The 7,500-nt window shown below is 43.1% G+C and overlaps 2 protein-coding genes across 6 annotated transcripts in view; one reads left to right on the top strand and one right to left on the bottom strand.

Annotated features, from left to right (window-relative positions):
• The window catches only part of LOC125045455 (COMM domain-containing protein 4-like), a 96,833-nt gene that overhangs the window by 45,117 nt on the left and 44,216 nt on the right, over positions 1–7,500 (top strand). For 4 of the 5 annotated variants that reach the window (XM_047642719.1, XM_047642722.1, XM_047642721.1 and 1 more), the window contains one exon: positions 1,262–1,284. The exons of the other annotated variant lie outside the window; for it this stretch is intronic. The gene's annotated coding sequence lies outside the window, so the exon portion shown is untranslated. The remainder of the gene's footprint in view (positions 1–1,261; positions 1,285–7,500) is intronic. 5 annotated transcript variants of the gene reach the window in all.
• Positions 1–7,500, bottom strand: part of LOC125045454 — a 34,888-nt gene that overhangs the window by 19,333 nt on the left and 8,055 nt on the right. The window lies entirely within an intron of this gene.

Raw genomic sequence — 7,500 nt, 5'->3', positions numbered from 1 at the left:
CTCCTCCTCCTTCTTCTTCTTCTACTTCTTCTTCTTCTTCTTCTTCTTCTTCTTTATCATCATCTCCTTCTTCTTCTTCTTCTTCTTTATCATCACTCCTCCTTCTTCTTCTTCTTCTTATTATTATTATTATTATTATTATTCTTTATCATCATCTCCTTCTTCTTCTTCTTCTTCTTCTTCTTCTTCTTCTTCTTCTTCTTCTTCTTCTTCTTCTTTATCATCATCTCCTTCTTCTTCTTCTTCTTCTTCTTCTTCTTCTTCTTCTTTATCATCATCTCCTTCTTCTTCTTCTTTATTATCAGTGGGGTTGACAAGAACCTCCCTCCGTTGTTCCTATTGTATATCTCTTCCTCTTCTTGCTTTCGTTCCCTTTCTCCTTTCCCCTCTTTCTCCGTTGTACTTTTCTTCGATATTTTTTCTTTCTTTCTTAATGAGCGAGAGAAGAGAAAAATGATAATAAGTAATCAAGGGAAATGCAAGGTGGAAGCGAGGGAAGATGCATGCGGAGGAGAAGAAAAAGGAAGTTGAAAAGAAAGGGTGAATGGAAAGGGAAAGAAGAAGACAGTAGGAAACGAAGAGAAGAAAAAGAGACATAAAGCACTGAATAATTCATCGGAAGATTAAGAGAAGGAAGGAGGAAAAAAGATATTGAAAAAAACAAATTCATTATTTTAAGCCACAGAGATCCAGCCCAACGCATAGATGATCGCAGGTGCGGTCTATAAAGGCGAATATGCTCCATACCTAAGTAGGATTGTCGACTCTACGACCCGTTGCCTTGCGTATACTAGCTAATCAGCCGTCAAAACACACGATGAGCGACATTTTAAAAAAAATTAATGTTGCGACATTATCGTGGTGAGGCTTGGAGGTGTGTGTGTGTGTGTGTGTGTGTGTGTGTGTGTGTGTGTGTGTGTGTGTGTGTGTGTGTGTGTGTGTGTGTGTGTGCGAGCGTGTGTAAATAGGTGTGCGGACGTGTGCGTGGTAGAATTAGTAGATAAATAGATAAATATGGGAAAGGAAGAGTGAACTATTGCATTTGTTTGTTAGTTAGGACACAAAGTTCTGTATTTGTGCGGGTAAGAGTGAGAGAGCAATGGACGTATGTGAAGTGTTTATTCCTGTGTTTGTTTGTGTTTGTGAGGGTGTTTATGTCTCAATTGATAATCGTGTTTGTACATGTATGAGTGGATATTTATGTGTATATTAGCCGCTGTGCATTTTCATAATATTCATGTCGTTCCCGTCTCTCCCGCAGATAAACTCGCGCGCCTTCTTTGGGTAAGTGAACACCTGCTCTTTTACGGGGAAATGGGTAATATTCGAGTGGGATAGATGCTTTATACCCTTCTTCCTCCCTTCCCTTTTCACTTTCCCTCCCTCCCTCTCCTCTCTCCGTCTCTCTTCCCCCCTTTTCCCTCTGCAGCCTCGATCTCCTCTTCCTTTGCCATCTCCCTTCCTCTCTCCTGTTACCTCTCACCTTCTTTTCGTTTCTTTCGTCTGCTTTCATTGCTCCCTCCCCCCCCCCCCCTTCAATGTCTCTTATTCTACCCTTCTCTCCCTTTCTTCTCCTCTCTCCCTTCCCCTCGCCATTTCCTTTTTTTTTTTCCCTCTCCCTCCACTTTTTGCCCCATCTCCTCCCTTCTCCCCCCCCCCCTTCCCCCAACAACCCCTCCCCCCTCCCAGCATCTCGTCCTCGGAGATCTGAATTCAAAGGCAAATCCAGTTTTCTTCCCATATGTAGATTTGGCTGCTGTTTCACTCTGTTTCTCTGTCTCCCTCTTCCTTCCTTTCCTTGATTAGGGGAGCGTCCTGCTGGCTACGCTTGTGTCCCTTGGCTCCGCTCCGCTCCCTTTTCTTACGGATTCTAACTCTTTTTCTACTGCTCTACTTTTTTGTATTTACTTTTTTTTTAAGATGGCTGTGGTGATTTTTCTCTTCTCTTTCTTCGATTTCTCTCGGTTTCTCAATTGTATTTTCGGCCTTTTGTCCATATGTCCACTTTACATTTACCTCTTCCCTTCCCCCTCCCTCTCATTTCTCTCTCTCTATTTCTCTCCCTGTCCCTCTCTCTCTCCCTCTCCCTCTCCCTCTCCCTTTCCCTCCCTCCCTTCCCTCCCTCCCTCCCTCCCTCCCTCCCTCCCTCCCTCCCTCCCTCCCTCCCTCCCTCCCTCCTTCCCAGTGAAAATGAAAGAAAGAGAGAGAAGAGAGAGAGGGAGAGAGAGAGAGAGAGAGAGAGAGAGAGAGAGAGAGAGAGAGAGAGAGAGAGAGAGAGAGAGAGAGAGAGAGAGAGAGAGAGAGGAGAGAGGAGAGAGAGAGGGGGAGAGAGAGGGGGAGAGAGAGAGAGAGAGAGAGAGAGAGAGAGAGAGAGAGAGAGAGAGAGAGAGAGAGAGAGAGAGAGAGAGAGAGAGAGAGAGGGGGGAGAGAGAGGGGGAGAGAGAGGGGGAGAGAGAGAGGGGGAGAGAGAGAGAGAGAGAGAGAGAGAGAGAGAGAGAGAGAGAGAGAGAGAGAGAGAGAGAGAGAGAGAGAGAGAGAGAGAGAGAGAGAGAGAGCGAGAGAGAGGGAGAGAGAGGGAGAGAGAGGGGGGGCGGGAGGGGCGGGTGAGGCTAATAGCATTATCCCTCCCTCCATTTAAGCTCACAAACTCCCCAGGTTAACGAAGTTAGTCGAAACTCTAAATATACTTTGATATACACTTCACCGGATGCAAAAAACACAGCTGTCATTACGAGATATTTGTACAGATGCAGCAGGTTTTCTTTTATGTATATATCTCTCTTTTTTGTGCGGGGATAGTTTTTTCATATATGTTTGTTTTTGTTTTTGTTTTTTGAAGCTAGAAGGTCAAGGCGAGGGTCCAATGGATATTACATTGACCAAATGCAACGTGGTGAGTTCTATGAAGTGAAAATTTTAGTTGCACGTTTTTGTGTTCGTTTATATCTTTTATAGTTATTAAGGACCGTTATAATAATTTTTGAAAAATGTCGCTGTTGTCACCATTGGTTTTGGGGATGCTTTTTATTATTGTTATGGTTGTTATTACCCCCTTCAGCATAATGTTTGTATTGTATTGTTATTATTGTATTTTCTTAGTAGAAGTTGTAATGATGGTGGATGTATCAGTACTGTAATTATGATTCATTTTTTTTTTTTCTTTTTTTTGAACTGTTGTACTATTATCACTTACAAAAGCTTTATTGCTTTTTTTATAGGTTGTTTGTTTATTACTATTATCATTATTATAATTGAATATTATCTTTATCATTATTAATATGACACTCTTAATTGCTGACATTAGAACGTACATTTCGAGAGCAGCAATATTGAATTTGGAATCGAGTGGATATAAAATTATTCCAGTGGAAGTAACGATGCGATAATTGGAAGAAATCCTGATTATAAAATAAGTTTATTATTTTACTATTTCCTTTTTCTTTATATAATTTTCCTTGGTTATCGTAGACAGTTTTATTCTTATTCTTATAATTCTCTTCGATCTTAAGTGTTTATTTCGCTTCATCTCATTTATTTATTTATCTACAACCTTTTTTTACTTATTTATATCTTTATTTTTGTTCACTTTTTCTAATTTTTCGCCAAAGTTTACGTATTTCCGAGGTGAAAAAGTGGCTCACGGCCTTTGATCTGCGCACGTGCCTTTGGCCTCTCGGAAATCAATCACAGGTCTTTGTCGGGGACTGATGGGATAAAAGCGCCATGGGTTTTTGTTGACTGTCATTATTCGAGCCCCATTGGGGAGTGATGAGCAATGGTGACTGATCGGGCGAGGCGCGGGCGGCAGGGGAAGAGTCGCCGTCGGTTCTCCGGACGAAGATGTCCGTATGGAGAGAGGCTGTTCGGGGGATCCTGCTTATCTTGCAAAACGATAGATATTGTCGGCAAATAGATTTGATACGATATTGACTTATCGTTCACGAAGCAATTAGATTATGGGTTCATACATACTGTTGACTGATGGACATTTTTTTTTTTTTTTTTTTCGTGTCTGGGTCGGCGCGCTACTTGATAATTCCTTTATTTCATAATCGTTTTGTTTATAAGAGATAAAGATATATATTAGAAATTAGGAAATAAATAGATAGATAGTTCATAATAATTCGTTTTGGCAGCCCTTTTTAAGCTATATATAATTGTGAAAGCAGATTGTTAAAAACATAGACATTGTGGAAGACGAGAGAGAGTGAGCAATGCAAATGAGGTGATGAGGATGAGGACATAATGAGTGGAGAACACGACACTGCGTTGAGGTTTTCGAGAGCGGCGCTCGGGAGGGGGTGGGGAGGGGAGGGGGCGTGGTTCGTTGCCTCGCGTATTGCATTATGATATGACTTCGTGGGAGGGAGCAGGAGAGGCTAAAGTATTTGGTCAAGATACACGGCGGAGGATTTTGCGGGAGGGAGATGGCTGTGGATGAAAGGATGTGCGTGTCTATAGAAAGCTACACACACACGCACGCACCCCCCCCCCCCCCACACACACACACACACGCACACGCACACATTCTCGCCCAGTGCCACTCCTCAAGCGCTTTATGAATTCCGATAGGTGGACGCCGCGTCCATATATCACCACCAGCGGCGCAGCGATATCCCCTCGGCATATCCTTCGAAGATATTACATTATTCCGGTCATCCACGCAGTAGAAAGAGTCAAATAAAACTCATATGACGTCCCTCCTTTAATAACACAAGTTTGAAAAAAAATAAAAATAGAGGAAATAGAAAAGTCATACCCGTTCGAGTATGATATGAACATCTCTATCTTACGCACAAGGACATCTCGTCCACATACCCATCTGAAGTGCCAAGTCTAACTGTCGACGTTTTATTGGCACGTTTTTTTTTTTTATTTATTTTGTCGAAGCGTTTTATTGGGATTGTTGCCTCGCCTCTCAAGCCTCCCCTCTCGCACTTGACGGAGTTCTCGGCCTGATTGAGAGCGCGGAAGGGAGGAGGGGCGCCGCGCTCTCTCCTCGGCCTGATATGAGGGCGTAAGTCTGGAATTGTGTTGAGGAGAGGTGGGTCGGTGGCTTCGCGCGTGCGCGCTCGCGCGCGCGCGTGTGTGTGTGTGTGTGTGTGTGTGTGTGTGTGTGTGTGTGTGTGTGTGTGTGTGTGTGTGTGTGTGTGTGTGTGTGTGTGTGTGTGTGTGTGTGTGTGTGTTTGTTTGTTTGTATTAATATGTGTTTGTGTGTCAGTCTATGAGTTTGTGCTGAGCTGTATGGCACCAGTGTGTCTGACTGCAAGTGTACCCTTAGTGCTTCCCGCTTCGTCTGAGCCTAGTGGCTGCCTATCTCCCTCCGCCTCTCCGCCCATCTAAGACGAACAGCGCAGTGTTCGCAGCGACATAAATCCAGCACAAGGACATCACGTTGGCGAGGAAGCGCAGGTGGAAGAAGAAGTGGAGGAGCAGCCGGCAAGGGTGAAGCGTGATATATTAAGTGGACAGATGACCAGGTAAATCCTGGGCTCAACCTCTGGCTTCATGCCTTGATGAATGGCGCTTTCATCTGTCTATCGTCCTCTTCCCCTGCTCTCCTCCCTTCTTCCCTTCCCTTCTTTCAGCGCTCCTGGGTAGGTTTTCATGCAGTTTCTATTCTGATTTGTTTTTATAATCTGTTCTTCTGTATTTTTTTCACCCTTAACACTCGTTAGTTTTTTATTCACGAATATAAAAAAATCGTGTTATTTACACTTCTGCATATTTCTTTTCTTTCCCCTTCTCTCACTCTTCTCTCTCTCTCCTCTCTCTCTCTCTCTCTCTCTCTCTCTCTCTCTCTCTCTCTCTCTCTCTCTCTCTCTCTCTCTCTCTCTCTCTCTCTCTCTCTCTCTTCCGTTTTTTTTTTTTTTTTTTATTTTTTACCTCGGTTTTTCAGTCCCATCGTTCCTCCCAACTTTTTATTTCAGCCCTCCCTTCCCCGCCTCCTTTCTCGCTTCTTCAGCCCGTGTCTCGTTTCTTCTCATTCCATTGTCAATCCTCACATCCCAGTACTTCTCCCCCCCACTCCCCTCCCCCACCCCACCCTTCTATCTCACGTCCGACGCACACCTTCCCACACATCGCAGTAATCATCTTGGCCGAATTATTGCTCCCCGCCTGTGATTGATGTGGAGGACTGCGGTTGAGTGTGTGGTTGTGTGGTGGAGTGCGTGGGCTGGTTGTGATTGAGTGCCCGATAACCCTACGATGAAGTGCGCGCTGAATTGGTTGAGATGGGACGCGGAACTCTGCGGACTTTGATAGCCACGGCTCAGTTACTGCAGGAAGTCTATTGGGTTTATCGCCGCATTTCAGTTCCTTGGTCAGTAAGTCTACGGGTTATTGTCGCCACGTTTCACTTACTGTCGTAATTCTCAAGGAAGTTGAAACCTGGTTTCACTTAATTTAACCATCGATTGATATGAATGTAGGTAAAGCCTAAATCTTTATATCCCTGTTATATTCATTCTTGTTGCTTGTGCGTAGTATTGTTATAAACTTCACTTATGTCAGTGGTATGGTTATCCAGTTTAATTTTGTTATATCTTGTTTCTCTTTGCTTTTATCCACCTATCCTATTCATATATGTTTACTTTTACCTCAGCCTGTTTCTCCTCTCATTGTATGATTATTACCTTCATTATTTAAAGAGTACGTAAATTACGTGGATTTTGGCAGAGTCTCTGAAAGCGGGGGCGCACACACTTACATGATGGGTTTTAGTGGTATTTACAAATGGAATAATACCTTAAGTATGATCATGTTCGCTCCAATACGCGAGGATCCTCTTCCCTCTCTCTCTCTCCGTATCTGCAGTCTCTTCTCTTTCCTTTTTCATTGTCTCTATCTCATTCCATCTGACTCACTTACTCAGCCATTCACTTCCTTGTTCGTTTCCTCTCTCTCTCTCTCTTCTTTCTTCTCTCTTCTCTCAGTCTCTGTCTCTCTCTCTCTCTCTCTCTCTCTCTATATATATATATATATATATATATATATATATATATTTGTGTGTGTGTTTGTGTGTGTGTGTGTGTGTGTGTGTGCGTGCGTGCGTTTTCCTCTATCCTTGTATCTCACTTCCTTGTATCTCGTCTCTTCCTCTCTTCCTCTCTGTGTCTCATACAAACTCAATTATTCATCCATTCACTTTCCTTGCACTTACTCATTTAGTCTCGCCCTCTCTGTACCTGTTACCGATTTTTAAAAATAATTATCTATGTTTCCATATTCCCTTGTATCCCTCTGTCTCCGTACCCATTTGCCCATATATATTTTTCTCGCACGAACAGCAATAACAAACGGAAGTTAGATTAGTTGTCAAAAAAGTGAACAAAGTTTATGGTTGAGACAAATTCGATATGAGTGAATTTAATGTGATTACATGTTTCCTCATTTTCTCTCTCTCTCCTCTTTTTGTCTTTATTTGTTTTAACCCTCCTTTGCCCTCTTCGTTTTGCTGAAAACTGTATGTCGAAGTGGCTGATACATCCAGGAACA

Source organism: Penaeus chinensis, chromosome 37, assembly GCF_019202785.1.
Source record: "Penaeus chinensis breed Huanghai No. 1 chromosome 37, ASM1920278v2, whole genome shotgun sequence".
Lineage (NCBI taxonomy): Eukaryota > Metazoa > Arthropoda > Malacostraca > Decapoda > Penaeidae > Penaeus > Penaeus chinensis.
Note: the sequence above shows the minus strand (reverse complement) of the source record. Positions and strands in the feature narration are given on the sequence as shown.